We start from the raw sequence: 25,167 nt of genomic DNA on the forward strand, positions 1-25,167 counted from the left end.
CAGGGCGAAAGTCCGTAATCGTGTGGTGGTGCTTGCCCATGGTAGTATTATAGTAGTTCTATAAGAAAAAACAAGAAATGCTGCACCTAGGGGACCAGTTGGTAACTTGGCTTGACCGGGTTGTTCAAACCGTCATCCGGCAAGTCACAAAGGGTGACAATGAACGACCTCACAGCTCAGTAGTGCATGGAGCGGTAGGGGAGCAATGGCTGCGGCTGCCTATAGTGCGATACTGAAAGAAGACTACCACACACAGGGGCAATAAGTCCCTTGACCGTTGTCCTGGTACTTAAACGTTGTACGTGTGGGATTTTGAGTGTTTCCATAGTGTCACTATGGGAAATTCAGGGATGTGACTCGAACAGTTGAACAGGAGGTGTAGAGCAGATGATGTACCCAAGCGAGAAATGAGGACGAAGAATGACAGCCAGATCCTGTGGTTGGCGTCCGCTGATTTCAATGGGTTGGCAGGAGAAATTTTAAAGGCAGCATCTGCTATGACAAAGTTGACTACATCGACCAAATCGCTATTGTGTACGCCAATCATTGATAAGAACGTGTGCATTGAGAAATGCACAAATTTCGATTTCCAGTTATCCGTTATCAATAATCGCTGCTTACGGACACAGTATGAATATGGTGTCATAAGTAACAATGCGGTTTACAAAAAAGATCAGATTTAACCATTTTTTTTAAATTGATTCATTGACCGTACGTGTACAGACCCACAAATGCGCTTACCCACAACTATATGTCCTGTTATGACCTTACAATCAGGATCGATTCAATATTATCCTAGCGGTCTGCATAAAGTCACATTCTAGAAATGAATGTTATATTAATCAGACGATTAAGTGATCAAACGAAAAGGATTGTAAACGCCTGCCAAAGTGCCTTGACATCACTGTACGCTAAGGACTACCTGCTCGACGTTCAATGTGCTGATTATCAGAACTGCAATCAGGTCATACACAGATAGTATCTCTATTTAGGCGAATGATATTTTCACTCCGGGAGCTGACTCGTCCTTTAGAATGATGCTACAATAAATCTTATGTAGGTACTATATAGCAGGCTCTTAGGGTCACAGGTAGTTTTCTGTGATTCCGTTTCGTACATAGAGCCGTATGCGGAAAGCCTGATGGGGGCGCTTCGGCAGTTGGCCAAGTTGTCGATAGTCTTGTCCTGTTTACATGCGAGTGCACATGATAAGTAATTTGTTGCAACAGCAGTAACCGTACCGGTGGTAGCTTTACTCGAGGGTATGAAGTAACCGAACGGCTTAACCTCTTGTGGGCGTCTGTTTGTTTGTCCGGCGAATTGCAGTGAATGCCCCAGGAAAACTGAGCTGAACATAACCCAAGTTTAAAGTCAGTCAATCGGGTCGTCCAGTGGTTTTTTCTTCTCCCTGACCAGCTGGTAAAAGTCGACCGCTAAATAGCCCGAAGCAGTACAAACGCAGTATAAAACAATGAGCAAAAACGACCGGCAGTAGTGTCAGCGCTAAGACAGCTCACAGAGAAAGGAAGGAGGTCGAAGCAATGGTGGACAAAGAGCTGAGGCGGAGACTCAAAAGATTATAATGAGATAAGAAGCAGTGGGTGTGATTATAGCCAAATAGTCCGTGTGAGCTGATGATGGACGTTCTTCTTGTGAGGAAAGCGGATTGCTTTCATATCTGCGCCGGAATCCTGCTATCCGCAAGAAAAATACAGCTTCTTTTCGAAAAATTGCAACAGGATTTACCTGTATGAGCAAAGGTAATTTAGGAAAGTCTAATTTTTACCGATCCGCGAAAAATCGCACCTCTAGCTAAACGTTGCCGTATTTATGGATTGAGGTGTGATCAGTAAAAGAGAGAAAACGTGGACTGCCAATCTTTAGACTTGTTAAAGCATCTTTTAATTTAAAAAAAAAAAGAAGTCATTGATATCGGTTTCATTTCTAGAATTCTTACAAGAAACTATACAAATATTAAACTCTTAATTTTTGCGGCTAAAATATAAAAATATGTATGCATTGGCTGGTACGAAAAAGGCTTCTCTTTAACATAGGTTGATCTAAGCGGTCAGTATAGCCCATTGCCTCAGGCGCTTATCACTGCCCGCCTATGTCTACCCAACAAACAAATACAAATGTACACATTCTACACTTGCTAAAGGACAAACAGTTTATTCTAAAGTGTTTACCTCTCTCGCTAGCGGCTATGGACTGCTAGTAAGGTAGGTCTGTAGGCAGGTAGGCGGATATGGAGTAACTTCTAGTACCACCCTTGAGCAGTGAGAGCGTTTTGTCGGCGCTCTATCCCGCTTGGACTGCACTGCGATGATCTACAGTAAACAAACTACTTTCGCTTCCTGTCAAACGGCAGAACGACGGGGCGCTGCAAGGCTGTACGCTTACACTTACAAAGCTGTCCCGTTTTCCTCCACCTCTGTTTTCAACCTTTTCACGTTGGTCAGGACGGTTGATCGTCGCTATGGTTAAACACACCCCCACCGTAGCATCATAGCTGGGCTATAGGAAAAGCTAGAATCCTGTGGTTTACATACACTTAACATGTTTTACTCCAGGCTTTCTTCGATTTGCGGCGTTAGAAATAAACGAATAAATGACGACCTCACTGATAGGAGTTGAAAGCGATTCCCTGATTTTTCCCCCTCAATGCTGATCTGCATCAGTAATCGGCTCCGCTTCCACGTAGGCGTCAATGGTCTGAAATGGGCCCAGTGCTAATTCCGATATGTTGGTCTACGTTTAAACGAACCCATCTGGCCAGTATCGAATGGGTGCACATAGCCCCCACATCAGAAAATTGAGGCGGTAGACGCAACTTGGATCAGAAGCCTGCGGAGCAACTATCTATCCAGGGTATGAACGACACCCCTCTGTAAAGCAGCCTTGCAAGCTTGCCGGGGCGGTAGCATCTACTTATTATTATTATTTAGGCCAGCGAAGATCGTCGTGGGCACAGAGCAAAAGAAAGAGAGAGCTACAGAAAGATTGCTTGAAGGGAGCACAGCAACCCTTTTGGTAAACAAGGGCGATCTATACAATCCCCCGTCAGTCTTTCCCCTATATGTCGCTTGCTGCACTCGTTGTCAGGTACGCCACTCCCATAGCACAGTTACGCGCTAGTTTGTCTCCCCTTTACCGTTCGACAGAGTGAGCCAGCCACCAAGACCGCCCTCAAGGTATCCCGAGTGAAGTGTGGCCACGGTGTATATGAGAGCACTCTGGCGGCCAGCCTTCCTTCACCTATGAAGTGGCGGAGGTGAGGGGAAATAGCAGGCAGTAAGGCCAATGCAGCCTGCATGGACGGAGCCGCCTCTCATGCTCTCCTCCTTTGTCCGTCTCTCTACTGCTGGTTTCTCTCCCTCGTCTATGAACGCACCGATAAAGCATTTCTGCTCCTAATTTCACTTCCATAGCACCTCACATCAGTTTGCCACCGCTGCCTCTGTCGTAGCTGCTGATATACATACGTACTACGCAGTAGGCACGGGGCTTGTGGTGGGGTAGATTAGGTAGTGGCGCTGCAAAAGCTGCCGCCTCCTTCGGGGCCGAAGTTGCCACCGCCACCACCAATCCGCTGCTACCGCCGCCATTGCAGTTACTGGAATGGGGCGCTAAGGGACGCCGCTGTACGGGGTACGGCAGTCATGTGCTAGGGGTGCAACATCGGGGGCAAACAGTAGGAGAGAGGCAGAAAAAGAAAGCTTATGGAAGAAAATAAGTGGTGGCAGTGTTCTACTGGGTGATGGTGATGGTAGCGGAGCGTAGATGGTGGCAATGGTGGTCCAGGGTAAAAGGCGTCGGAAGCGACAGGGGGGCAGAATCGACACTGCAGTGTGGACTGGAGCTGTGGCGAGGGTAATTGCTGTTGGCAAGCATCTTTGCCTGGCTAGCCGACTACTAGTCCTTTCTATGCCCATTGCGATCCCGGCTCTTGATGAGAGATGTGAGATAGACTAAGAGAAAGAACTGAAGTGGAGTTCAGCCTGCCGGTCGTTGTCCCTGAAGGAGAGCTACGGAAAGCCCAAGAGCATGATTCCCGTCGCGTTGCGTGGCATCCTTTATTCCGAAAGGAACTTGAACACCCAGACGCACGCACGCACGCACGCACATACACACAATCGCGCATCGAATCACTCACCGAACAGTTGCGATCCATTTAACCGATCAGACCCTGCACAATTCACATGCACGAATGCATACAAAGTGAGTACTTTAACCAAATCTTCTACAAAAGGAGGATTCGCCATTCTTTAATGATTCTAGTAAGTACATTAGAGTGTACTAACAGCTTTAGGATCAGCTGTTTTTAGCATAAATATACACTGGGTAATGAGTTAAAATCATCTCGCAAGTGGCCTGGTGATCTTCACTGAAAAATTTCTCAAATATTAAACCGATAATGACGTTTTAACGTGAACTTTTTCTTTCTACCCTTCCATTAACGTTCTTCACTTCATCATAACAAACTTCCATTAATATTAGTATGACATATATAAATTATAGGAATCCATTATGGCAAGGCTTGACCAAGAATAGATTTGTTGTGAACTTTAGACTGATAAATATAGTGGGTCACTTTTAACAGTGCGGCTTATCACACCAACAATAAACAGTACGCTACTACACGTCTGTATTATTAAATTAAGATGTATGCGTTGCAGTATAATGATAGAAACTAAGCCAAGTAAGGCGCTCAAGTAAATTATAGAAAACAAGCATGTACTAATTCAAATACAATCAAACACTCTAACGCTATTTCTGCAGACTTTCGAGTAAGTCTGTAGTATTAATGCCGTATACTGATCCACTGTCAGCCTAAATATTTTTTTAGGTACGGAGTTCTACTTTTTGTGAAGACCCCAACCTTGTACGGGTTGGCAGGCGCGTTGATTAAATGAACCAGCCTTCTTGGTTTATCCTATTTTATTTACTTGGTTTTATTTTATTTACTTTGTTTCTGTTACACCAGAGGAACATGTCGATTACCAACCAGAATGCATGAAATTGCCTGCACGAACTGGTATATGCATGTTACTTAAACCAAACTAATTCTTCGATATAGATTAAACAATGTAGGCGCCCATAATTAAATCCTAGTTCTAACAGTAGTAACCCTCCGCCCACGCATGACCCGAATCCAACCCTCGTCTGGGTCCACCTCTGCTCTCTCAGAGCCTTCTTGTCTCTCTCCGACGGCCCACTGACCCCTGTCCAGTGTTTGGCTATTATCATAAAATATGCGCCTCCCAACGAATGCTTGCCTACTGGAATTACCTCGGCGCAGCCTAGGTTTTTTTTATCCCCAAAACCTGTTCTTCTCGGGTACTTTCCCTGCGTGAGCAAGATTAGTAATATTTTGATTATGATGAAATCATAGAGTTCTAGGCCTATCATACAATACAGACAAAGATGCAAATATTCGACCTGAGAGTCCTCCTGTTAGCATCCTCGTAAGGAGAACTTTCCTGGAGTATCTGACTTTTTTTTCTAGGGACACTCAACGTCACTGCCGTTGCCGGCTTTCCCGTTGTCGCCCTTTAGCTGAACAGTGCCTATTCCCATTCCGGTGGACTCGTAGATGTCATTGCCGTCGTGGCGTCAATAAATTGCATTGTAGATAAGCCATCCTGTACTGGCCGTGTTTTGAGCCTCTGGGAGCACTGTTTCAATGCTACTATGGCACTCACCATCCACTGTTCAACAGGGCCAGCGGCTTGCGCCTAGTCTTTTGCCGTCGCTGCAGTATCCTTTCTGTTGGGCAGTAGCGAAGCCTGCGTCAAGCGCGGACACAGCACTGCGACAGCGACGACACAGCCTCCGTTCGTTGATTCGTTCGTTCGTTCGCTGAATCTGTCTCATTTTCGCCAGGCAGCGCGAGTTGAGCGGGGGCAGAGAATGGGGTAGAGGCGGGTGACGGGGGACTTTCAGGGCGAACAGGGAAGCTAGGGCTCTTTGCGCTGCCAGCTAACATCTCGCTTGCCTAGTCAGTCTCTTGAAAGTCTCTACCAAGCTGCTCACTGTTCGTGCACTACTCTTTTTGGGAAGTTAAAATTCGTCGCATGATGCAGGATCGTCAGTTGGTGAAGGAGCAGTGATGGCGCGCTTCATGCTTGCTCCGCTCATGTCTATCGTCCGAGTAGGACGATTCGTCGCTGGGTCGCTGGCTGTCTCATGGAGTGCTCGAAAGATCTTCCCTACTAAAAGCGTTTCCGCCGCCGACGAGCATCGAGGAGCCAAGGGACACGCGCCGGGAAGGGTTTCGAATTTTGCAAGCCTTCTGAGTTGCATTTGCTGCTGCTGCTGCTGCTGCCGCCGCCGCCGCCGCCGTCACTGCTATTGGCGATATTGCTGATGCTGTCACTGACCCTCCTGCTGCTGGTGATGCTGATGCTAGCGATGTAGCGTACGAAAGAGTGATGGGAGGTGCGCGAGAGGAAAGGCGGTAAGAAAGAAACAGCTAAAAGCGACAGACCACTAACACAACTATGACTATCACCACCACTACTATGGCGGACAATTGGCCGAAGTGCCTTACCCATTCTTGTACCCGCATACTGGCCGCTGCGGACCGCGCGAGCTATTCGGTCAGCTGCAGCAGCAGCAGCGGTGGCTTCTACGAGCTACAAGCGGCGTTCCGTAGGACGGCGCCGCCATTGCGAGCTTTCTTTGGCTGTCTGTTTCCCTCTGTATCGATGTCGCCATGGGTCCAGGAGCAGAGAAGAAATACTGATTCGCTAGAAGGTTAGGTCGCCGGCGGACGATAGGCAAGTCGCTGTGTGGCTATCGTAGGGTCTGTGTAAGCAGTGGAGGACGGACGGCGTGAAAGTGAAAGTAGGCATCGAAAGGGGGACGAGGGCGATCCAAACGGAGGGATAGCATAGACTATGCTGTTCTTGATGCTGTCTTGAAGGATAACAGCAACAGCAGCCGCAGCACAGGGCCAGCATAGAAGGAATAGTAATAGGACTGTATTGGGAGTGCAACTGGCGTCGACACAGCAGCGGGCAAGCGAGCGAGAAGAGCGCGCGGTATGCGCAGTAGATGCTGGAGGCTACCAATAGAGTAGAAAGCTGTGGAGGGGGTCGTTCAGGGTAGTCGAGCGACGCGAGTTTTGCGATGGGGTATAGGCCTAAACTGGATGAGCATCCAGAGCAGCAGAAGCAGTAAGGGTTGCGCTAGTCCACACTGCGACGCCGAGGGGGAAAGGTGTAGGGGCGGACGGGTAGGTGGCAGACAACGCGCTGCTGCTCGTCGTATAGGCCTCCAGTATAAGGGTAGTTAGTTGTTGTTGTTTAGAGATTTCGATGAGTCACTGCTCTAAGCTGCTTTTGCTAGCTATCCCTAGCGTGGCGTCGTTCGCCAGCGTTCACTGTTGTTGGCTAGTAGCAGCAGTAGGCTCTTACCGCTGCCGGCGGCCAAGCACCCACAAGAATCCAAACAGCCTCTACTTAGGATAAGCATAGCTGTAACTTACAGGAAGAGCAGCACAGAAGCTACATGACTCGCAGGACTCGTAGGAGAGCAGGGGCCGCATCCGCACAATCATCAACAACAACAACAACAACGCCGTCATCATGACCAACATCATCGTGTCAGTGTGCTGCATCCGTCCGGTCGACCGACCGACCAACCGCCTGTGCGCTTCAGCCAAGCCGTCGTAGGCACCGCGCGCGTCCGCGTGGTGCATAACCAACGAAGAGGTTCGAGAAGATCGGCGGCGACAGCAGCAGAGGAATTGAACGGATGGATGAAGTCTGGTGAGGCTATGCCATGTAAGGCAACGCATGCCTCTTTCGACGAAGGCAGAAAAGTAGAAAAAGGGGCCAAAGGAGTGGCGGTAGTCGTGGAAGCAGTGGATCGGCTGATTGATTCAAAATCGGAGACATCTGCCCCTAAAAGGCTCAAAAGCGGGAAAATGAAGGGGAGGGACGCTAAAGAGGAAGTGACGAAACTGCAGGGAAGTGGTCGGTGCGAGACAGGGACGCTAGCACCTAGCCAGCGTTGAAGAAATCCGATGTCCGCAGGCCGTTGTGAGAGGCGACACCAAAAAGATATATAGACGGGAGCCAACTGTAACATCAACATTAAACATCGATGATCGAAAAATTGACAAGAGCGGACAAAACTAAAGAAACGTAGAAATATTTTTCACTTACGGTACAATGGATCATGTGAAAGAAGTCGGGGCTAGCAAGTGGCTGAGCATGCATATATATATATATATATATATATATGTACATGTTCATATATTATCTAGTAGAACAAGTTACCGTATAACATATACGTGCTGAATAAGCATAGTTTGTGTGGAGATGTGGTACCTAATTTAGCTTGCATTCCAGACCTTTGTAAGACTAATTTCTGTAGGACAATACTATGTACTTCCTTCTTTGTTTGCAAAATTATTCGCGTTATATATTACCCTCTTCTTATAGACGAAAAGCTATACCCGAACTGTTTGCACAAAAGTGGCGCTGGTAAGTCACTCGTTCTTGTGCGAGTTCAAGAACACGAGTTTATAAGTAGCCCCATAATATGCACAAATAATCCATTGTATTACAGAATAACAAGAGCTAAAGAACGTAGTAATTGGAAAGTTAGAGGTGATATATAAAACATTGGGAAATTACTGTTTAGTACTAAACAGCTAGTATATGCATGAACTTTATTTTAATTTGGTTGTAAACAATCCTAGGTTTCTCTGAAAGAGGGCCTTGTTCAACGATTTCACTTAGTCCCATGTTCAAACTCTAGGACTGTGTGATTTTACGTCGATTTTTAAAGAGCCTTTTAACGCTAATATCGTGGTATCTATGTAGACACAATACAAAGCCTGATAGCTTTATATCGCACGGAGAAGGATATGGGGTGAACTGAATATGTTTTATGGGGGCAATGACAATGTGGAACTAAAACAGAACGTTCTGTTTAGATACATAAAGGCCTTTCCACAAAAACAATATAATTCATAAGCAAAAAGTTGAGTTTTGTTACATAGCGTTGCAGTAATATACATACTGGGGCGTTCATATCAACATTTTTACAATGTCACCTGTTCGTAGTCTGGGTCTGCTGGATGACAGATTCTACTAGAGAAATCACTGGCGGACATTTTCAATCGCTGCAATTCGTTCATGTCTCATTTAGAATTTCGTACCTGAAGCTTATAATTATCGGTTCTCAAGAACTCCATCTTCAAATTCGTGGTAAGCTTCTTACTGGACAACAAGTGAGAGAGAAAAGTTCTAAAGCGGAAGGAAGATTCTCGAAGCTGGAACGCGTCTGGGCGATCCTACAGACGATTGATACACATATCAGTTGAGTTCCTGTATCAAAATGCTGGAATCATTCATTTAAAAACAAGCTTTTTTCATCTATCTGTTCTTGATTAAATTTCGATCGTCCGACTCTTTCACACCTTCAAATGTTGCATAGGTTTTATAGGTTCATTGTATGGTCTTGTTCATTCACCGAGAACTAAAAACGAACGCATGCCAAAATGACATACGGTACGTTCCAGCTTAGATGTCCCACTGTGCATATTTTTTCACAGCGTCAAATCTCAAAAGAAAATACATGTTTGCTACACAGCCTCTTGCCCTATTTCGACATGCATTCTTAGAGCTAATCTTGACAAGTTCATTCTAACTCTGAGCCCGCACTGAATCTGATCTTACGTTAATTATCGCTATAAACAGTGTGCCTGTGCACGTTCATTTAGTAGCGATACTTAATTAAATGTACCTGGTTCAACCCCTGATCGATGATGGCAGTCGATTTGGTGTTCATCGCTGCTTGAATTCGCTATATCGGTAACGCTATGACATCATCACGACCTAGTATCGTATCCATGCATTTATAGATGAACTCACAAAGGAATGAATAAACGAAAGAGTTTTGTTGGGGGCGGATCAGCTATAACATCGTCGTCGCCTCATATCATCCCGATCTCCTCTCTTTCTTCGTGTCGCTACTGCACACGAGTACATACACGGAGTACATAGCGGCGGCGATTGTAATCGTCGCAGTAGTAGTGTTAGTAGGCGGACGACGATGCCAAGTAGGCGTCACTGGACCAACCAATGGCCAACATTTGGCTACTATCATAAGGACAAAAGGGCGGGGGGAGGATGTCGGAGATGCCGGCATCGGTCGAGCGGGACGCGGGTGTTGGGGGAATTTTTAAGGGTGTTGGTGTGTATATGGGTCTGCTTTGGGTCCCGTGTGGAGAGGCAACCACCACTGGCGCCGCGTTGGGGTCTGTTGGCCGGTGAAAGAAGCGTCTTCGTCGGAATAGGGGGACGAGGAGTGATGGGCGCCAGAGGGAAGGAAAACGAGTGGAATACGGGCTAGAATAGCTGTTAGTAGAAACGATAGCTTACGAGCGACGAAAGGGGTCATTTTACGAAAAGCGAAAATGACGAAGCTCGCCGCACCACCATCAGCAGTAGCGTCATAGCAACTGCAGCCACTGCTGTCGTAGTATGTGCAGCAGCTACACTATCGCCGTCTCCTAGCTGGCTAGCTAGCCAGCCAGCCAGCCAGCCTGTCGCTCAACCAACCAAATAAGCAAGCAACCTTTGTAGGCTAAGTCGTCGCTTACAGGCCTCTTCCCGTCGTTCTTTCCGCCGTTCCATCCCGTCCATTCCATCCCTTGCTCACTCACTCGTTCGACAGACCAGCCCGATTGCGCGCCCGCTCTGCCAGTAGTCCCTTCCGTAGTTTTCCCAGGCCTTCGTTCGTTCCTCAGCCACCTTCAGCCGCTGCCCCTGCACCGCCACGAACACCACTACCCATGCTCACTCAATGCCACGACAGCAACAACAGAAGCAGCAACATCTACGGACGAGCGGCGGCACTATTTGGACTATTTCGACTACGGAGGCTTCTACAACGGCGCTGCCAGCCCGAGCTGTCGGAGCAACCGACGAATCCGAACAGCGTATAAGGTGAGTGTTCTCTTTCTCGCTCTCTATAGTATAATCCGTAAGAGGCGCAAGTGTGCCAGAGGTAGACGGAAAGGATCGTGGGATAGAAGGGGTAGTTATTATAGTTTGCGGGAACTGCTCTTGAGGGTTACTGGCATTGGAAAGCATTGAAGGAGTCATGGGCCAGGCGCGCTTGGTGGCTGGTCTCCGTTAGCTAGTTGGATACTCTATAGAGTTACTGTTACTGTGTTGAAGCCGCAGCACCAGCGGCAGCAGGAATCACCTCGTCCTGGCTTTTACGAACGACTAAACGGACCAGCAGAGTCAGTCACGAACACTAGCAGCATAAGCAGCAGCAGTAGTGTTACAAGGGGGCTAAATTGCGCTAAATCTGGCTACCACCCTATGAAAAAGGTAGGTCTTGCTAGAAGCTTGTAGCCCCCATTACCTTCCCTATTTGGTTTCCCTAGCCTATCTGGCCCCCAAACGGCAACGAAGGGATATTGTGAAATTTTACGATCGCCGACTAGCCGTCTTAAAATGGTCGGCCACAACCATTTTCCTCATGCGTCCCAGTCGTGTGCAGGAGCCAACAGGGTATAAGAGGGAGCGCACGCGTTGCGTTCGGTCGGTTGGACTACGGCAGACCTGAGTTAACAAACTCTCGAACCAATATCGCACCATGCCCCTATCGGTGTGTCGATAGGATGTATGCAAAATGGCCTGTTAGTATAGATCACTATAAGTAGAGTGGAGCGAGGAAATTTTTAGGCAGCATTACTTTCAACAGTCAATGGTCAGGGTGAAAGGTTTACCAGAGAAGGTAATACGTGATGGTATGGAGGAACGCCAGCAATGATTATACCGACCGTTTTAGTTAAGCGCAAGTTAACCTATGACCGAGCTTACCGAGAAGTCGTTCAAATTTTTTGCATTTCTAGCGTCTATTAGCAGAGTGAATACCGTAGTTTTTCAACATATCACATAGCGATTTCCCTTCTATATACAGTTTGCGGTCCTTATTTAATTCTAACACGGAGATGGGCGTAGCCTTCTGTTTATTTATAACTATTATTAGTAAAAGTTTTTGAGAATTAATTCATCGCGTTTTTGTGCGCTGAGTGACCATCCGCCTGAATCCAAACGTAGCCTATAACAACACACGAATGTAATAAACAACAGTGCACCAAATGCGCGCCATGTCGGTCCGAATCTATACGTTGTTTCTCTGACTTGTCTAGGAGATGTCTTAGTTCTGTTAACCGGTCACCAGTTATTAAATCTAAACGCATTGTGAGACGCGGCGAAGAATCATGAAACCGAGCACTTGTACTAAATGTTTGTCCAACCATGACGTCCCGGAGACCCGGAGCAGCCGGAAGCCGTGACGGTCACTTCCGCTCTTTTGGGACAATCCAGTGGGCAGTTGAACGGCGAAATCTTCGCTGCCCAAAAAATTGAGCTACCAAGTTCAAAAGACATGCGCAACAAACGTCTGCAGTCAGAGTAAACTGATGTGCTCGTCTAAAGAATAGATGAAAATGTCGCCATCTTCTCGGATCTGGTGTCTCCTCTAGTGGATAGTTGTTGAGGAAGTTTGCCCTAATAGAAATGGCTTTGAATGCATTTGCCATTCAATTAATGCAGATGACCATCATCACAGAGAAGACGCTCTGAGACGGTTCCACTGTAAACAATTGGTAGCCTCAAAGATAAGCTGAGTTAGCTTCAGCTCGCCATTCGAAGCGAAGCTCCTTACTTTAGTCGAACTCTGTCGTTATAAAGATCATGATTATTACGAATGATGTTTTCAAACGTAATGACCGTTTAAATTGATGAAGTTTAAATTTTCTGCAAAACGTTTGCTTAACGTTCAGCGAAGTAAAACGCATACATGCGGGGAGAAACAAAGACCACCTCACTTTTTCCTATTTACGTGTCTATAGCATTTTTGTTCTCCTGCTACTTCGGAAAACATCAAATGAGGACGCTCGGTTTGCCAAATCTTTTACCCTATACATCACAGTTCTGTACCAGCGTTCATATCGGATACAGTTTACACACCTTGTCACGCACCTATACACATACATAAAATTTGTTGAATACTTTATTAATCCGTTGCTGAGATTACAGTTCCAATAAATATTATAATTATAGGCGAATAAGTATATGCGAACCGTACGGTTGCTGGTTTGGTCTCTTTCTTTTTCCGTGATCTATATGTTAAATGGGCATAGACGTCTGAGTAGTTTACTACTCTCAGCCGCTTTCCTGCCTTGAGTCCCGAACAGCAGCTGAATTTTCACCTACGACAGCGGCACTTTAGTAGCCGTGGTAGGTAATATGCAAAAAAGCCCTTATGCATGCATAGAACAGGCCAGTTTGTCCATCGGCCTACTTCGGGGGTCTGCTGAGCAGCCTTCCCCTAACCTAGCAGCGGAGTTACCCCTAGAGAGCTCGGTCGCCCTTTGCCCGCTCTACACACATTGACACACACGGACACGCGCATGGACCGGCCGGCAGGATCGAGAGACAGGCAAAGGGTTCAAACGGATGCTTTTGCTGCTGCTCGACGAACGAAAGGCCGCAAGCGACGGATCAGAGCCGCGGCAGGCAGGTGGCAGCGGGCATCGCGAGTACCGGTAATAGAGTATGGTCGCCGAGGCGTTGGACGACCAGGCAAAACGAACGGAGGGCATGCAACGAGGAAGGCAAACCCCTGCTTGTCGAAGAAATAAGGGACTAGCATAGAAGGGGATTCGATTCGGGTTCAAATAAGTTGGGGTTAGTTGGTCAGGCTGGTTGGGGATATAGGGGACAGGGTGCACTGATGGGTCAGAAGAATATCTCCAAAGGGGAAGTTCGTGCCGGGGCTGCAATTGAGCGACAGGGGTGACTGGACGCTATGGATGAGCCCGTCAGTGTGGCGCGTGCAACCCACTGGAGGGTATATCGTAGGTGACTATGGCGCTGGCTGTAGCGGCATCGCCGTAGGAAAGGGTAGTAAGCAAGTGGTAGACTATGCGGGTTTTTGTTAGAATGCGTGTCTCATCGTCGTTGCATCGTCGCTTCCCGTCACATCTACGAGTCCCTTCTACAATCCCCATCGTTTCTGTTGCTGCTCGTCCTGTCGCCGCTATTCCGCTGCTGGACGCCCTGCTTGGATGCCCTGAGGGTCGCGAACGAGTGAAACCGGGTGACTGTGGGGAGAGAGCATCTGATGCAAGCGGAGTTGTGAAAGCCCCACAAGTCCCGAACATCAGACAGAGAGAAGGGGTCCAGGATAGATGCGTAATTGGGGCTCAGGTGAAGCATAAGATGCACGACGAAGCTCAACGCCGCACCAAGGAATAAGCTGGAATGAATCGAACAGCGAAAAAAGATAATAGCGTAGCATAGACAGTGTGCTCTCATGCTCCAGGTAGAAAGAACGACCGAGGAGGACCCCTGGCAATAGACATTGTATGACAACATTATACTATAAAAATAGTGTATTGTTATTGGATTGCAGTCAACTTGATATGTTTGATGCATACATACGTGCGTTTCCGCTATTTTCTGTTACATGATTGCATCCTGCTTGTTACTAATATAAAAAAAAAAAAAACAAAAAAAAACTCGTCGTTTCAAGCGGTTGGCGTCAACTCATGTTTGGTAAGTATATTTCATTGGCCCAAACCACTCCGATGTAACAATGTAGAATCACTCAGTATTCGATTTTATGAATATAATGTGGTATCGATTCACCCAATTTCTTAGTCCTACGAAAATGATTTTAATAACATTGGAATCAAGATCTCGTTTAGCTTCTGGTAATTGGCCAACGGCAAGAGTTACCTATAGACATCGACGCAAGCTACAAAAAAGTATGAGACGAGCATCAATATGAAGGCATATACGTTATACATAGAATACATCGGCGTTAGTGTCCTCTAACAGAAAACATATTGCACCAAATAATATGAATCATTATATCAGTAAAAGTACTGCGTCGCTGGCGTCTTTGGTTCCGTCTCCTTGTGCGCACCTTACTTAGGCACACGTGGCAAAAGCCATGTATGTTTGATTTATGCTTGTATGTGTATCTGTGAATGACATAAATACCCTTACCATTATCACAGTTCAACTATTAGTCCTTGCAGCCTAATTGCCCGGCCACCAAACTTATTCAGCCATCCACCTATCGTATCTCTTTCCTCCTGCCTGTTGAAGAGTTAATGCACAGATACGCGGATTCATTCCGTAGAATCAGCTGCTACGAAAGTCAGCAGTACGTGCTGCTAGAGTACCTATTATTGCTGGCTAGGAAGTCAGCTAGTCGTCGGAGAGTTGCTCAGCTATTTGTAATTGAACTTTCATTTAGACCATCGTTATGTGTGTGCGGGTCTGTACGTATGTGCGGATGTATGAGGCGGTGGGACCGTTTGGAGGCTGTTTTACCTGCTCTAATCTGGGGAGCAGAGAGGCAAAGGGAAGGATTGCGACAACCAAGAATAACAAAGGTGCTACCACCTTTTACAGCGGATGGCAGATAGTGTGTGCGGTCGATAGGTCGGGCATTCGTTCTATGGTTGTGTCGCGCTGAGTAAATCAACCAGGTAATATTGCGAGGTTTTAAGGCCTCCTGAGAGCACAGGAACCCCCTGCTCTCACACTGTTTACTCGGTCGGCGGGCCTAGTAGGCTCGCCCGCATCTGCGGCCTGACTGGCCTGCCACTTCTTCAAACGCTCTCATTGCCACTTCGTGCTTTGTAGTAGGTCCGTTAGTCTCCTACTATAGCACGATACAATACTGCGGGCATCGTTTGCAACAACAGCATCGCGCTATTTCAACTTGGCATTGGCGGTGTTACGGTGGCTAAGTTGGCTAGAACAGCGTCCACATTGACAAGCTATACTAGGCTCAAGCAGTAATGGTGATGCTGTCGCTCGGTCGGTAATGCTTTAGATCTTGAAGCATCGCCGCAACCGTGCTGTGGCACTCACCAACTTAGTCGATGGGTCCTCACAGGCCCGCTACTGTTGCTGGCTCAACTGAAGGCCCGTTTCGTCCGCCACCATCTTGACAATGATGGATAGAAGATACAACAGCCGAACGGCACCGAAGAGAGAGAAGGGGAGAGCTCTTTCTTTAGATCTTTTCCCCTACCTTGTTTCTTACTCACCTACTCTTTACAAAATCCCTTATGTAGCCAGGGTGTATCCGATGCAAGGGCGGAGAGTGTGTAGGCAAGCACTGGATTTGGCCTTTAGCTCCTCCATCGCTAAATAACAACAGTGAGCGGTGTTGCGAGCAAAGCAGGCCATGGCAAGTCAGTTCAACTCCTCGTGCGGCCGTTGCCACCGTAACTGACTCGGTGAGGCCAGCAACTTGCAGCTTGCCAATGCTTGAAGCTAATTCACAATTCGTCCGTACTCCTCTCCTTTTGCGGACACCACTGCTGGGCTGTCTGCCTAGTATACGGAGCCTGCACCACCTCGAAGTGCGTGCTTAAAAATTGAAAATACTCTACGATGGTGAATATGGCACCGACACACAACAACAGCAACGACAACGACGAAGAACTGGAAGAAGGGGAGGAGGTGGCGGAAAAAGATGACGACGAAGATGCTTTGGCAACGACGGAAGTAGCAGCGGCAGGAATGTCGTTCGGCAGGGGATCAATATGCTGCTTTTTGGACCTGTTTGTATTGGTGCCCACGCTTGCTTGGTCGTCGACCATGCTGGTCTCCCGATAACGACGATAACGACGACGACGACAACAACGCCTCAGGAGAATGAAGGCAAAAACGAGGATAGAGAGATCGAGAAGAGAAGGGGCACGATGAGATGGATGCGCGCGCGGCACCGTTGTGGAAGAATAACTTTGGGGGCTTTCGATGGGGTTGGGTCGGTGGGTCGACGACGAACGGCAAACTAGTCGGTTCAGCTAGCTGGCTGGCTGGCTTCTCAAGGAACTGCAGGGGGCGGTGGCTTGTGGTGTTGGCAGGGCGAGGGAGTATCAGGACAACGCAAGTTCTACGAGGCGCTCACTGGGTGCATCAGCAGTAGATTCTAGGGAAGGGTGCCAGTGCTGCTGGAGACCTCGGTGAGAGGATTGACTACGACAGGCGCGGTAGTGACATTGAGCGGCGGCCGGACCGATACATGACTAAGGAGGAAAGGATACAACAAAATTGAAATTTCTGCTGAAGCACAAGCAGCCTTGTCGAGTACGTTGTAGAAGCCAGCCGTAGCTTCCGACTAGCAAACAGCTAGTCTCTCGCCTCCTAAGCAGCCCATCGCTTGCCGGTACATAGACCCCAAGCAGTTCGATGCCCACAAAATCGCTGAGTGATCTGCCATATCAGGAACGGCAGGCGTTTGTCACATGTACGTCTTTCGTTGCTTCTTGTTCCGTTGCTGCTGTCTTCTCAGCAGCCGTCGGGCCTCGCGCTTGTTCCATCCGGCCATTTTGCCTCTTAACTGTTCCACCGCTCTCTTACTGACCCCGACTTTCAGTCTGTTTCTCAACGAAAACAACGCTGATAAGAGTAACGAGTATGCGTATAGCAGCAAAGCGTGGACCAGCATATACAGGCGAACCGGGAATCGTCTATTGCCGTCTGCCGCTAACGTTTAACAAATGAAATGGCACTCAATGAAATTCCAAAAAGCCAACGGAAGATAGATTGCGAGAGAGGCAGGGCGCGGGGGGCAGGGGTGCAGAAGGAGAGAGCAAACGCTATGAGAGTAGAACTAGAATAAAAGGGTACAAAAAGGAAAAAAAGTGGAATGGCTGAGCAAACAGAATGGCCTAACGACCCAATCTGCCGCTGACACTGTTCATACTTGCAAAACGAATATAAGCAGCACCTCGAGAAGAGATCTCATCAAAATGAGAATGGAAGATGTTCATTCAAATACGCGGCTAAATTTTGAAGTGCACATGCAAGAACCACGCGCACGTCGCTCTTGGAGTCGACTTGATCATACGACATTGTCTGTAATATGATTGCTATAAGGAAACAAAAATCGAAAAGATGTACATACCATGTAACAACGATCGTAGTGAAGTTGGGAATTGAGGGCAGGGGACAGGTTTATCCGCGTCTGAAGGCCAAACTAGTATTGTTTCATCTTTTTTTTGGCGTGACCTGGACGCAGTTGCTGATTTGTATCAGATCGATTTGGTCTGCTAGAGAGCAACCAGAATGTTTCTCTCTATTTACGATCCAAATTATTAGAGTAATGATGTTTTACAAAATTCACAGAATATCCTTATATCTGATCGAATTAGTGATGAGAAATGATACAAGAGCTGACTGAGCATTTCATTGAGTGCCCGTTCGTATACTCTAGACACAGTCCCAACTATCGGCCAGGCGGACTGCATAGCGAAGCAGGAAGCCTAGTTCTTCGAGTTTATATAATTAGCTACATATAATATTCCCAAAATTGACTCTTGATCAAACGCAGGCTGGAAAACCAGGGTAGCACATATGTGAGATGGCCGATGAAGGTTGCCGCGGACCAACACAGGGTACGCTACCTACGTAACACCGTAAATTAGTTCTGGTGAAGCAACGCAATCTTTAGCTCTGAAAGTGTACCGCTATGACAATGTTGACATTAGATATCGTATCAAAAACACATTACGGTATAAATACAAACAAGAAATATGAAGGGCGTGCCTTGTTGATTTGCCCTTGACTTGGATCTCTGTCTGTTACGTCTGTGTTATGCTACGCATAGCTTCTTCTATTTCTGCATGTTACAGGTACTTTCAACATTCGAGACAATTTATTTTTAGTGGCTTCGTCGTATTATGTATGATCAAATACTTTTCTTGGAGCTTCTGGTTTTTTCTTTCTTTTCTGGCTCTTGTAAGTCAGCCTTCATTGGCTAATGACGCTCAACTGGGAGGAGCTGAATAAGAAAAGTTGTCTCCGACCACCGCCGATTGGTTACATGGCCGCAGAAAACAGGAATCGCTACGTGTACACACCATTAGTAAGAGTAAAAGCCAATGGCGGACATCATCATCATCGGTGACCGCACCGACTTGGGCTGGGCTCGATGTTTCTTCAAAACGTCTTTGTAGGGAAAGGATTTGGCTAGGGATAGGCGCCACTCGGTAAGTTGACTAGGTCCACACCCAAATAGGGAGTAGCAAAACAGTTGATAAAGCCATCTCATTCGCTCGATCAGTCAGTATTCGAGGCAAAATGGCCAACATCAATAGGCTAAGTACCCTAGAGCATCATACATCTATGTAGATAAAATACATTTCGCTTATGTAGATGCTACCTGCATAAGATTCATTTTTAATAATCGAACTACAGAGAACTATCGATATATGCAACCTTAAATGATGTACGGCATAAAACATATATACTTCAGTGACAGTGAATTGGACAAAGCCAGTTAACTGCGCGTTTCGCATATAGGTCTTCAATGCTTCAAGCAGTTTTTGCATACTGTCGAATCTTGACATTCAAACGAATTACCCACGTACCCATTTTACCACGCAGATAATAACTGCTATACCTCAATCAGAGAAATTACTTTTTGAATGAAGCTGTATTATTTTCCCAAACTTTTTCCTGTCCTCCTAGTTAGCTTGATCTACTTTTAAATCTTCCCACCATATTTTTTTTCTATGGATCTCAGTATTATTCGCTCAGGTCGTGTTTAGTAGAAATTGTTATGAGATTAAGCCTTCGTCCTATTGTCGTGCATTCTATCCTGTGAACCACCATCACAACTACTATGGCGTCGAACCTGGTCATCGGCCGCGATGTCGTGTCGCAGGTCCAGTGGCGAAAGTGAAGAGTCTGAGCACCGATATTCATAGGCGCCCCAGATGGTGAGACTTCGCTTCACTCAAAACCCCCTTGTATCTGGGCTTTCTATAGTTTGTCCAACCAATCGATTATGGTCTTAGCTAGTGCTGCTTTTACCTCCGTCAAAGACACGCAGGGAATGTGAGAGAAAGTCGTGGACAGCTGGTCTTCTTTGCTTCTCAATCTTGCTGCGAATGCTGGCCTTTGAGTGGCAGAATGGTCTATTCCGGCCACGCACGACGGCGGTCCGGCTGAGACGCTGAGAAAGACTGGCCAGTCTCCACCTCTGTAAAGTAAAAGGAAGTGGCTTGATATCGTCATGCCATAGCGCCATTACAGAATCCCTACCACGATCGTCGAAGTGGCCGGTCTGTTCAGGCAACGGTTCAGTCGAGGACAGCTCGTTGCAATACCCGAAACCCTGTGTCATCCATGGCATGCGTAGGCTATCATGTAGCTGTCAATGATACCGTCAAAGTACACAATATGTGCCAAGATCCTAACATGATTCCTTCCGCCTACCAGTCTCCCCATGTTTTTCCAGCGCTGGACATAGTATCGTTCTCAATTTTTTCGTCGTTGACTAGAAAGTCACAGCTCTTTATATGACAGTGCGTCATTAAGTTCCATAAGTATCAGACTGGTTCCCTTTTAAAGGGCTGTAGTAAGTGAACTACGCCGTCACTACTCAAATAACTGTTACAAGACTCACCGCATCGATTTGTTTCAATATGTAGAATATCTCCTCCGACGCCCACAGGTAGGCGATTAGTAACAGTGTGATCATAACATATTTCGGTTTCCTCGGCGAGCTACTCACTGATTTGGTGTGAGAGGAATTTGTGATGGCAGAAACTTCCTTCCTTGAGCTGTTATAGGAAAAAGTATAATCTAATATATAGTATGTAGTACCGCACAAAGCACTATTTAAAAAAAATCGACTTTTGACCACCACAGTCGCTTGTCAACCAAGCACCTAAACTTTGTTGAATGGCCTGTTTCTTTGTTCATTGAAATGCAATAATGAACAGATGAAAAGGTCAAGGTTCTGGTGGGTGATCCCCTACGAAGTAGTACACACTCGCAGAGAGTTGGGTTCGTTTGTTGAATATTACATTCGCTTTCAAAATGTTGAGAAGTAACACTTTTATCCGCCTTCCCCGTTGGTCGTCCATAACACTAACGTCGAGAACGAATCAAACGCCCGTCGTGATAAACATCATAATGTTCACATACAAAAAGTTACTACAACATTAACATGTCCCAGCGCTGTAACATGTTGATTTTATCAGCGCATTTTCGGTTTAATTCCTATGAAACGGTGGCACACTTATAAACAACGAGTAGAGCTTGGCACGACTCTCTGAGTTCACTTTCGCCGCCTGTGCTGGCGTCGCGTGCGCTCAATGTGTCCTTCTTGTCCTCAACGTGTTTCAGCTGCCCTTTCCCTTCATCACAACTCACCACTGATCGCGGGTCTTCGGGGCCTCGGGCTCATGACCGGGTAATGAAGCCTCAACCCCAGAGTCCCCAACCTCTAGCCACTTTCTAAGCACCTCCTACACATCTGGTCATCATTTTCCGCTGCTGATTTCCGCGGCTACTCTACAAGATCGACAATGGCAGCTCACTCGTTGTGGCCACGCTATCATCTGTCCATTGGTTCAATGGTGAGCTAATGTACGTCGTTTTTATCCTCAGGTTTCGTCATGTTCAGCGTACCACAGCGTAGCTATGATAAATACTAACCTTTCAAAATACAAGCACGGGCAAAATTTAAAGTGAAGGTCTACCAAAAATGTCTATTAAAATCTATTTTATTTTATGAATAACATCATACTACTCTAAACCTGACTATGATCATAGCTTGTGCGGCATTTCACCATGAGCACCCATGTACGTATTATAGATGAAACGGACTATGCTGAAAATATACATAATCAAAGTTCTCCCATTGCCTTAAACCTTTGTACCTATGCTGCTGTACTTTAGAGACCCCAATGGGGCCTTAGGTTCAACTTTCGCACGGTGGCGCCAGCGGTACAGCACAAGCTACGAAGCCACATGTCTAGCCGTACATTTCGCCGTAAGTCGCGGGGGAGACATGAGCACAGAACAACCACGACCGCAATGACCACGTCGACGATGAGGACACCAGAGTAGAGCAATGCAAATAGAAGCGACGAGATTAAGATCCCAGCTACTCCGAAGCGTGGTCCTGTGACTGCTGTTGCTGCTACTGGCCGCAGGCAGACAGGCAGCAACTAAAACGCTTTGTTTCGCCAGACAACGAAGAGCAGAGAGCTTTAGGTCAGGTACGCGCTGCCCTACCCCCAACTAAAATACTTGTTTCTACGATGGTCCCTCTGGGGGGTTTCTAAGACCGTCACCAGCACTATCACTAACACGAGGCGGCCAGCAACGACGGCGGTCGCAGAAGATCCGCCACTCCCCGTTCTCGTCTCAGTTTCGCTCGTGAATAATATGTAGGTCCAAGCAATGAGCCGGCGCGCTAGGGCCAGTTAGCCAGTCAGGTAGATAGATACCAACCGTGGCTGGACAGTGTCCTTTCGTAGTGGAGAAAGCGAACACCACGCGAGCTGGAATGACACGCAATGACAAAATAGGGAATGGTGGCGGCAAACAAGAGTGCTGACGAGCGGTGGCTAGTCGTGTCTCATACACAACGCAAGCAAATAGGGGTTTAGATAGATATATAGAATAGATGAATGCAGGGTGCTGTGAAGGAAAGAAAACAAGAGCGCTCAGGGCGGCGGCCGCATCAGAAAGATAGTAGAACGATAAGTGAGACATGATGCTTTGCCGCGTCCCTCTTTAAGAGATTCGTGCAAGGGGCACGGTGTGAGCGAAGGGTGTCTGACCAAAGCGAGCTGGTAGATAAACATAATAGAGCACAACGTCAACTTTCACGGCAACTACCTGCACTGACGGCCACAGCTGTATGTTCACTGGTCGCTTGGACTGTTTCCATTTAATGAGCCTCTGGGTCATACATTATTAGGCATGAACAAACACACGGACATGTAAAAAAAGTATATATATATATATATATATATATATATATATATATATGTATATATATCTCGTCCCTTAAGGAATCAACAAATAGCAAGACCAATCAAGTGATTGCTATATGCTAATCTTCAAAAGACATATAGTGCAGATATAAAAGCAAAAGACTTAGTATACCGATTATATAGGTCATAGTACGAGTATATAGGATCATAGTACGATCTTTGTATTCTACATAAATAAAAACTAAATAAATCGGATCGTGTGGCCGCAATGCGTTATAGTGCCCTGGCCTATGTTATCGATCGGTACCACTCCGTCGCGTTGGTCAGCGAGTCGAAAGAGTGTGTAGAGCTGCCGTTACGCTAGCCACTCCCACAATTTTCTTCGCTTCTAACGCTCAGTATCACTTTCGTAGGCCTGATAGGGCGCTACATTTCTCGCTGTCCAGCCCCGCCTGTGAGCTGCCTATTGACCGCTGTCCATTCTAGAGTTCAATTGGAGTACTCTTTCGTCCCGCCCCTATTGGATTTGGCCATTACGCTCCAAGGATACATTTCGACCGCTTAGCAACTATAGCTTCGAAGATACCTACATAAGCTGTTCTATTTGAGCCCCCATAAACAAGTACTGCTTTCACCGACTGATATGCAAATCGAATAAGTAGCTTCATAAAAAGGGATGAAACGGGTAATTAAGCTTACATGACCTTATAATTAATGAGCAATGAGTTTTATGATGATCTTGTTTCGTAAAGACGTTTGTTTATATATACATATGTATTAGGTTATCTAAAATGTTTATGACAGGAAAAAATTAAAGATCTTTTAAAAAAATACATCATACTGGAGTATAACCTTCTTTTTCAAGTTGTCCATCAAATGGGTCTAGCCAAAGCTGCCGCTCGCTAAGCGCGGTGTTTTTTAAATATCCTTTAAATTTTTCTTCCAAGGCAAATTAAGCGCATTCAATTATCTAGATTTTTTCGGGGGGACCAAAACCGCTCAACACCTTATTCGTTCGATAAATATGGAGATGATGGAAACGAAGCCTGTGTAGCTTAAATCCATCCATAGCTAAGAGCATTGATACGTTTCTATTTATAATTCAAATCGTGAATTTAGGAGTACGTAAAATTTGTTGATATAAACTATCAGTCAGAAGTGTAAATAAGCTTCTTACTAACTCAAGTGCTAACCGCAAAATATGCTTCTTATTACCCTATAACTATAATCTACGCTGGATGGCAATGTCGGAGCATTTCTGAAGCGTTGGCTTTTTTGTTTTTATTGATATTTATAAGGCGAATATGAGAAAATTTCATTAGTGCCAGTTATAATTTAAACCTTACGTACTAAGGATATTGGCTAAATACGGACCTACTGCATCATAATGCATGTACAGACACGGCTTCCTTCAGGCTATTTTCTGACCCTGATACCAGTGCTGCGTGCCCGTATACGTCGGCCTGAATCTTATAGATCTCAAGCGATACGACATATTTCTCCAAGTCATAAGCAGTTGTCAATAAAGTTCGCCCGTATCCCGTATTGTTCCATAGCTCTTGTATTGCCTTCCAAGGGTGGCTCCGGGTGGTACATTCTTGGACTTGGACTCTCGTTCTGTACGCTTGACCGTCCAGAGTAACGAGTTCAAGCCTCAAAGGAGTGAAGCGGCTCAGTGGCGATTAAGCGACGAAGGTCTCTACTTCTCGTTTAACCGAGCAGGAACTCTATGCACCTACGAAACAAGGGGATTCGTTCAACGTTCAGTCTTTCCTTCGGTAGGTATCTCTCGCCCTCTGTTTTTTTTCTTTGCGAGAAAGCACTTCAAGGTGCGCGTCGAAGTTGACAAGCGCTTGGTTCTCCGAACGATGGCTGGTGGCCGCTCTATCTTTTGCTTTTCTTCAACCAGCGCAAAAGTCCGAGCTGTTCTCAATGCTGCTTCACTTCACTGCGGCGTGGTAGAAAAAGTTAGACAGACTTTTCAGTTGGGGTAACGAACAAACGAAAGACGGACCCACTGGGACAACGAGCCCAGTGGCTAACTGCGACCACGTCTCCATTATTTCAGCGCCCCCGAGCGGAATAATAGGAATAAAAACTACTTTCTGTAGGCTAGTGCCGTGGTCACAATCAACGGTGGTTGAGCCCCGGCTGCCGTTGCTGAAACACCTCAGCACGTACCTTCTTTCTCGATTCAGCTGTTTGCCTTTAACACACACAACGTACATAAATATGTTTCTAGTTTTCTCAGCTGTCTCTTTTTATACGTTCGCAAAGATTTAAAATGCTCGACTAAGGAAAACACTTGAAAAGCTGGTGAAAAGTAAAAAGAAAATAAGAAATGTTCCATATGATAG

General features: G+C 46.4%; 1 long non-coding RNA gene across 3 annotated transcripts in view; it reads left to right on the forward strand.

Annotated features, from left to right (window-relative positions):
* LOC111259925 (uncharacterized) overlaps positions 1-25,167 on the forward strand; it is a 33,828-nt gene that overhangs the window by 1,847 nt on the left and 6,814 nt on the right. Inside the window, exons 1-2 of one of the 3 annotated variants that reach the window (XR_015311134.1) lie at positions 9,724-10,967; positions 18,818-19,063. The exons of 1 other annotated variant lie outside the window; for it this stretch is intronic. This is a non-coding gene — a long non-coding RNA (uncharacterized LOC111259925). Of the gene's footprint in view, positions 1-9,723; positions 10,968-18,817; positions 19,064-25,167 lie in introns of those variants that run through there. One more of the 3 variants, XR_002679941.2, reaches the window with a different exon arrangement.

The sequence above is a fragment of the Varroa jacobsoni genome, unplaced genomic scaffold (genome assembly GCF_002532875.2).
Source record: "Varroa jacobsoni isolate VJ856 unplaced genomic scaffold, vjacob_1.0 scaffold_6, whole genome shotgun sequence".
In the NCBI taxonomy this organism is placed as follows: domain Eukaryota; kingdom Metazoa; phylum Arthropoda; class Arachnida; order Mesostigmata; family Varroidae; genus Varroa; species Varroa jacobsoni.